The following is an 8,560-nucleotide window of genomic DNA, read 5'->3' as shown; positions in this document are numbered from 1 at the left end:
GATCCCGCCTCCCGGCCCACCCAGCGCCTCGGCTCCCGGGGCGGGGCGGCCCAGCCGGCCAGGGGGCTTCCGGCCTGGACCCGCTGCCCGCCCGGCGGCGGCTCCGTGCCCGCCACGTCCTGCCCCGCCGCTGCCCGGGGAGGGGGCTGCCAGGAGTCCAGGCCGCTGCCTCCCCGGCTCGGAACCCGGGGTCCTCTCGCACGTGACCGTGGGCAAGCTCCCGGCCCCCGCTCTGCCTCAGTTCCTTCCTCTGAACACACACGCGGGGCTAAGACCAGTGCCGGGGTGAAGTGGGATCCTGCGTGCCAGTGCTTGGCATCAGCTTAGCAGGTTGGAAGCCCCCCATAAGTGGTGACCCACTGCTGTCATTATCATCATCCTGGAATTTGAACTTCCTCCCTCGTTGGGTTGGGAGAAGAGCTGGAGCCAGATTCCCACCCTCTCACCTGTTAATTTGAATAGCTACCTAGTCCTGACCTGGCCTGTTGGACAATGGTAACCAAAGAGTCTCAGGCTGGGAGTCAGGCTGACCTCAGTTCCAGCCTAGGAGCTGAAAGCCTTCCCATTACTTGGCCTCAGCTGTTTCATCTGGAAAATGGTGTTCCTGTGAGTATGGATGAGGTCAGGTCTGTCAGGGAGATCCAAGGTCCTCCCTAGTATCTCCCTCTTCTTGGTGTAAGTTGTTATACAGGATCACAGACCAGGAGAGACTCCAGGAGGTTGTGGGATGTTGGTCAGCATATTGAGGGACAGAAGAGTGAAGGGTGAAGGACAAATGGTGGGTGGGAGTCCTTTCAGTGCTGTGTGGCCTGAGCAGGTTAGCCACCCTCTCTGGGCCTTGGTCTCTGCATCTGTAGACGTGGACTGCCTTTGCATGTGCTAAGGGCCCTTACCACCGCGCCCCCCTCCCCCCCACTTTTTGATCCCTGTAGCCCCTTCTCCAACTCAGGACCTTCATCTCTCCCTAAATTACTGGCTTCCCCTGCCCTCCACCCCGCCACAGCCAGCCAGAGTCTTTGCCATGATGAAATTGTCTACTCCTCCAATCTTGACCCTTCCATGGCTCCCTCACTATTACTCCCAGGGCAAGGCCGTCCTTTGAGACTCAAAATGTGGTCCAAGGAGCAGCAGCATCTGTATCGCCTGCTAGGACTGCAGAATCTCGGGCCCCAACCCAGACCAACTGAATGAGAATCGGCATTAAACAAGAACCCTGGGTGACTCCTATGCACATGAAAGTTTGAGAGGCACTGATCTAAGCAACATTAGGAGGGAGGTATTGTTATTATTTCCATTTTACACAGGAGAAACTGAGGCACAGGGAGGTTAAGTAACTTACTTAAGGTCACACAGACACTTAATAGTGAAGCCTGGATTCCAGTACACAATCTGACTCCAGGGTTCGTGTGATTCAATCACCACATTACACTGTGGGTTGTCATGGGAAGTGATGAATTCCCTGTCATGAGAGGCAGGTGAGCAGGGGGTGGGTGCCCATTTGTCAGGGATGCTGCAGTGGGGACTCCCGTCCTGGCAGGGAGGTTGGGATAATAAGAGCCACCAAGTACTGAGCATCTACTGGGTGCCAGGCATGGGTCAGGCACGTTAAATAGCTTCTCTCCGTTCAGCCTCAATTATCCCCGTCTGAACCAGTCTTTAAATCCTCACTTTGCAGGTGAAGGCTGCTGAGGCTCAGGGAAGTGAGATGCGTGGTCCAAGTCCCTCTGGGAGGAAAAGCCAGACACTCATCCCGGGGCTGTGACGGGTTCTGAATGGGCTGCTATGCTCCCTGCTCCCCCCAAACCCAGCCCAGATGCCTCCCCTCCAGTCAGTGCCCAGAGAAGGCGGTGGCTATTTAAATCTCTCAGGTGTGGCTACGGTTCTCTCTGCCCAACCAGCTGGCATCTCCTTCTCAGCGCCCACCTCCTCCCCAAGCCAGGGAAAAGCACGTGCATTTGCCATTTGGTGAAACATCTGTCCTCCTGAGAAGCAGCCCCAACTGCCAGCAGGGGCTGAAACAAGGCTAAAATCCTCCTCTTCTCTCTATTTCTTTGGGGGGAACACAGAGGAACTGGCCCAGGCCAGAGGAGGTCTGAGGCCTGACCACCACCATGGTGGTGAAGGAGAAAGAACCCAGGCTGGGTGGCCCCAAGGACAAGATTTTGTCCTGGGCCTGCCACAGTGGCCTTGAGCCTGCCATGTCCCCTCCCTAGGCCTCAGCTTTCCCATCTGTTAATGGGGATAATGAAGATGGAAGTATTGCTAGCTGGTACTTGGTCCTCCTTACGTCTAGTTTTCCCAGTCTGAGGACGGGGAGCTCATCACCTCTGTTTTACAGATGAGGAAACTGAGGCTCAAACTTGTCTCTTGGTCACATAGATCTCCTCTCCCCAAAGTTCTACCACTCTGTCCCCAGTAATCAGCCCTGCTATTTTCATACCTACCTCATCTTCAAGGTGGAGCACTTTTCAAAGCTCCCCATGAAGAAGAGGGAAAATCTCTTACTCATTTTACCCACCCCACCTCCCTGGCTTATGCTGGCACTCTGGCCGCCTGCACCATTGGACCTATCTTTCCCGGATGCTGGGTGGTTCCGGGCAAGTCCCTCACCATTCTAAGCCTTGCTTTCCTGACTCCCAAAATTTGTCTGTAGTAGGAATGCAATTGAGGGGAAGCCAAGAGGAAAATTTCCTTCAGCTCAAAGGGCAAGGATTCTTTTTCCCTCATTAAGAAAGCAAATTGTATGTTCAAAATCAGATTTGTAGGAGAGAGAATGGGAGAGTTGCTCAATTATAGGAAAAAATGTATAAATATTCTTTTTTCCTTCCTGGTCCTAGTCCTTTGTTATATTTTCACCACTGTATTGAATGTCCTGCCAACTGCCTCAAGTTCTGTGTGGAAGGAAAGTGTGGATGTAAAGTGAAAACCACGATCCTGAGGAAACCCTACCACTGAATCATCAGCTCCTGGATGGGTGGGGTCCTGGAAGGAAGGGGGAGCTATGGCCCCTGGGACTCCTTTTGGGTCCCTAGGGGCCGCTGTGGCTTTTTCTGGCGAGTGTACGCTCCGCTCCCCCATGGGAAGGAATGAACTCTTCCCAGGCAGTCCATTCCCTAACAGAGTTGGGGTGGGCTGAGAGCAACCAACGTGGTTCCACCCCAGGTGTTCCGGAAGCTCTCCCCACCCCACCTGGCTCAATATGTTTTGAGTGACCTGCCCCAGGGCCTAATGCAAGCCCCATTTTCACAGAGCGGGAAATCAAGGTTCCAAAATCTCTCCTCCACTTTCAATTCCAAGCACATTTATTGAGGACCAGCTGTGTGCCAGGCGTCTTGCTGGTTGAACGTAGATGCAGACTTGAGGAGCCCTTGGAGCACCATGGGAGGTGGGCCTGTGCATGGATTGGATATGGCATGGAGGAGAGAGTAATTACCCTGGGTTGAGGAGAGTCATGAGGGAGAATTGCAGTTAGGAAGGCTTCAGAGGATGCCAGGGTGGGCTTTACAGGATGAGTAGGAGCTTGCCTCAAGGACAAAGCCTCAGGTAAGATAGTAGTGTCTCAAGTAGAAGGAATGACATGTGCAAAGGCGCAGAGATATATATGGTACGACTTGCTCTCCCAACGCATTTTATTTGTACCACTCTGTAAAAGAGGCTAAGGAACGGGAATGTGTGTGGGGGGTGGTGGTGGGGGGGCTGGTGGGCAAGGATGGACGTCAAGGTTAGACCTTTGTTCGAGGCGCAAGCTCCACCATCTACAAACTATCCAAATTTGTGCAATTTATTTAATCTCTCCAAGTCATAGTGTCCTCATCGATAACGAGTATAAACCAAGTACTGACTTCTTAGGGTAGATCTCAGGGTCAAAGTTAGCTAGGTATGTAAAGCGCTTTTCAAGGAGGCAACCCCACAACAAACGCCAGTCCTTGCTCCCCTTTACGGGACACAGAGGCTCACCGAGGCAAAGCACAGCCAGGAGAAAACACAAATTCCGTGTTCTCAGAAGGCGATCACTCCTTCGCCGGTTTAATTCCCGGAAAAGTGCAAAAAAGACAATTATTTTTAACCTCTCGGCCCGAGGAAGCCTTCTGGGGCGCTGGAAGTGTTTCTGTATCTAGATCCAAGTGGTGGTTACATGGATTGGGTTTTTTCGAGTTTTTTAACCCATTAAAAAAAATTGAAATATAGTTGATTTACAAGGTTGTATTAGTTTCTGGTGTACAGCATAGTGATTCAGCTTTTTATATATATGTGTGTGTATATATATATATTTCATATTCTTTTACACGGGTTTTATACATATGTAAAAATTCATCGAGCTGTGTAGTCTTAAGATGTATGAATTAGTGTTTGTTAGTTACACCTCAATTAAAAGGAAAAGAAGAAGAAAAAAACAACCCTGTTCACTATGCCCCTTTCCCTCGCCGCTGGCTACCGGTGTCTCTCTGAGACTCCAAAGGCCAAACTCCGCGCGCCGGGCCCAAGCCCGGCGCACAGCGCAGAGAGTCGTGCGCTGCGCGCGGGGCTGGGGCGAGGTTCCCAAGGCAACCGCAAGCCGCTCTCCGCGTCTCCGGAGTGAGGAGGCGCCAGCGAAGACCCGGAGCCCGGATTCCTGAACCGGAGCCACGGAACGAGACTGGAGAGACGGCGGCTGGCCAAGCGCGGAGGAGAGCGACTCCGCGCCCTTTGTCCTTGCGCTGGCATTCGGAGGGCATCTGGCAAGCTCCACTCCCCAGCCCTGACTGTGGGCCATAAACTGCTGCTTGAATACACCCCTGGAGATTCACTCTCGGCTTTCCAGGTGGGGAGAGGAAGGGCTTGGCTATTCCCCAGTATCATAGGGCAAATCAGGGGCAACGCCAAGCCCGGCACCCTGGTAGTCTGCTTTCAGCTTGTGCCTCGCAGCCAAGTGGAAGGCGCACAGAGCTGTGTGCTGGCACCTCTTTGGGGTCTGGTTCCAGCTCTGCTAGTGATTTGCTCTGTGGTCTTCAAGTCCTCTCTCCTGTCTGGGTCTCAGAGATGGGGACAATACCACCAATATCTCAGAGTAGCCGTTACCAAGTATGTGAAATAACGCGTGTAAAGGTGGCTTACTAACTGTAAAGCCTACTGCCTTCTGATTCTCATCATCACCACAGCCCAACTGCAGCCTTGGTGACAACCAGCTGCACAGTGAACCTGGAGCACAGAACTCTCCATTCCCAGGGGTTTCCAGTCTGCAAGTGGCAGTTCCCTCCCTTCTGCTTCCTAAGGAATGAGCTCAGGGCAGATCTCCTAGGCACCAGGGACTCTTTGGTCTCCCAGACCACCTATTTAGAGGAGTTCACAGAGACATCATTGTCTATCCACCCTCCTGTACACTTTCTTCTAATCTTCCACCCTGTGGCTGGATCTTAATGGTTCTCCACTAAGTAAGGCTGTCTGGAGGTCCCAGGACACTTTCCCTGGACACAGCCCAACTATAACACCACTCAGTTCCCTTTGAATGCCACAAGCTGCACATGTTTGGACAGTTGTATGTTCATGTGCTATGAGGCTATATATATTGGCATGTGTGTGTGTGTACACATGTGCCCGGCATGCATATATTGGTGTGTGTGTGCATACTTGGCTGTATATCTGAGCATGTGTATGTAAACATGTGTATTTACGGCTGTGTGGCATGTGCTTGCAAGTGTATGTTGTGTATTTGTGGCATGTGTTTACCCATGCATCTATTTGTGTCTTTGATGGTGTGTATGCAAATTTAGGTGGACATTTGTGGGTTTGTACTTGTGACATGCACAAGTGGGTGTGTAAAACTGTGAGGCCTGTGATTGTGCACGTGTGGGAGTGTGCTGGGGTTCCTGGGTGCAGGGACTCTTTTCTCTTTCATCTCCCCTCATCTAGGTGACCTTTCCCTAGCTAAGGACCGATGCTGATGCCACAGGCATGCTTCGGCTAGCTCTTGCCCCCTCTGCAGACCTGTGGCTGCCCAGGTCTTAGGCCGGTGTGGACACTGAGGGCAAGGGTGGGTGGGTGAACCTGGGGCCAGGGCTCGTGTGCCACCTCCTCTCTGCCTGGCCTCCTCCCCTCCCCACAGCAGGAGCAGCAGCGGGAAAGGTTGGCGGAGGGGGGCTATTTTGGGAGCGTCTCCTTAGCAACAGCTGCCACGGCCGTCTGTGGCGGTTTTTCTATAGGTGCTAAAATATTCCACCCTGGTGACTAGAGTGCTTGGGGGTGGGCAAGGGTGGGAGCAGAGGGCGGGAGAGACCCCTACAGTCTTCTGTCCCCTGGGCACAGCCTGCTAGGGTGGGTCCTCTGGACCCTCAGTGCCCCTTTCCCCACCTCTGGTCCTCACCCCTCAGGGCTGCTGGCACTTTAGGGCTCTGAGGCAGGCCAGCTGTGTCCTGGTCTGATTTCTGATCTAAGCAGCTGGGCTGCCTCAGCTGGTCCAGTCTGTAGAATGGGCTTGCTGGATTTTAAGGAGCTCTCTAGACCAAAAACCTTTGGACTCAGTGACTCTGGCATTTTGAGGTGGACCTTTCCCTCCCCTCCCCAGCTGTCCCACCCGCGGGCCCAAGTCCCCCCCGCGGGCCCAAGTCCCCCTTCCGTCCAGTCCTCCCAGCCCCACTGACACAACCTCTCAGGGCTCCTGTGGGACCAGGGAGACTGAACTGAATTCCCGGAGTGAGCCAGTAAGTGAGTGCTCTGCTGGCCTGGAATGACCTTACTCCAAAGACTAGGAGTGGGTTCAAAGGTTCAAATTGTAGTTCAGACACTTGCTTTTTCCCTGAGTGACCCCAGGCAAGGCACTTCCTCTTCCCATGTCTCAGTTCAGGTTTCTTCCCTGTGAACGAGGGATGGTCAAAGTCTCCACCTCGGTGAGTTATTGTGAGGGTCAAATGGGAGAATGGAGAACGGGAAGGAAGCTTTGGCAAAACATACAGGTGGGCAAAGGTTTTTACTATCATTTCCATCAAACTTCAGAGCAAGTATCACCCCTCCAAAGAGCTGTTCCTGGCCACCTGGGCCACACCACCTGCCTCAGTTTCCCCATTGCTAACGAGTACCTGTATCATAGAGCTCTTGTAGAGCTTAAAGGTGCCCAGGACATGCTCTCACAGAATGCTTGTTTTCCTCATGCCATCCAGGTGGTGCTTCTGTGTTGATGATGACAAAGTCTCCTTGCCCTTTGGGGCTCCAGTCCAGACTGTCCCCTTACAGATGAGCCTCTGAGGTCCAGGGAGGACAAGCACCTTGCCCAGGGTCACCCAGGTTCTGACACCCAAGCCTACTCCTAACCCCCCAGCCCCTGCACACCTGTCTCACACTCCTCCCCCCACCTCCCACCCCTGCCCTGCACATGGCTGGAAACTACTCAAACACAGCCAATTCTTCTTTCAGTCCTTAATCATCCTCAGAACAGCCCTTTAACGTGGATATTATCCCCCTCATTTTACATCTGAGGAAACTGAGGCCCAGAGAGGAGGAGTGAGCTGCCCAGTCACACAGGGTTGGATGGTGGGAAAGAGACTCTTTTTGGGGGGTCTGTGATGCTCTTCCTGCCTAGAGATGCCCTTTCTGCCCCTCCCCACTTCCTCCCAGTCCACCCTTAGCCTCCACAAGACCCTCCTCACCGGAGATGAGCAACGGGGGCCACAGGCTGCAGCCCCAGGACTTTCAAGGTGACCAAGACCAGATGTTTCCTCCCAACCCCTGCGATGTCACAGCCACCAGGCCTCCCCTTCCCCTCTCCCTGAAGTCACTGCCCCTGAGCCCCTGCTCTTTCCTTCAGCTAGTGACTAGGGACCCAGCATTGGGTTTGATCCCACAGGAACAGATGCTCTGGAGCTAAGACACCCCTGTATCCATCTCCCCCTTCTCCTGTCCCTTCTCCTTCCTCTGCACTCCTCATTATCAGGGCAACCACTAGGCCAGGTGAAGAGACCACAGGACATTTGCCTCACCTACATCCTCCCGCTTTCAATTCATGGAAAGATGTGATAGGTACCAGGCGCACATCACCACTGACCCAGCACTCAGATTGCTTGAGTTCCCCATCCATTCACACATCAAAGACTCATTCCATGGAACATCAGTCCTGGTTGCCCACCTGTGAGGGCACAGCAGAGTAATGAGGAAGCCGGATATGGAATGGGCCATGCACCATGGAGGTCTGCACAGTGTAGAAGGAAGGACTGAGAAGGGATGGTCACATTCACTGAGCATCTAATATGAACAGTGCATTTCTTGTGCATCCACCTTATTTAATCTGTGCCTGTGAGAGGAAGGACTGCTAGGGTCTTCATTTTATCGACAGGTGAAATAAAAAATTTGCACAAGGTCATGCAGCTCCTAAATGCTGTTGAGCCCAGGTTGGCCTGACTCCAAAGCACAGGTAACAAGGACCAAACTTGTTCCCAGTACTGGATGAATGAATGAGTAGGTGATGGATGACTTCTGCTGAGGGCATCAGGCCTTTCTAGGGGAGGCGGTGTGGAGGCTAGACTTGGAAAACAGCAGGAATTCTTGAAGCAGAGGAGAAAGGGCATTTCAGGTAGGAAGAACAGCACATGCA

This window comes from Camelus ferus, chromosome 12, assembly GCF_009834535.1.
Source record: "Camelus ferus isolate YT-003-E chromosome 12, BCGSAC_Cfer_1.0, whole genome shotgun sequence".
Lineage (NCBI taxonomy): Eukaryota > Metazoa > Chordata > Mammalia > Artiodactyla > Camelidae > Camelus > Camelus ferus.
The sequence above is the reverse complement of the archived record's forward strand: the minus strand, read 5'-3'. Positions refer to the sequence as shown.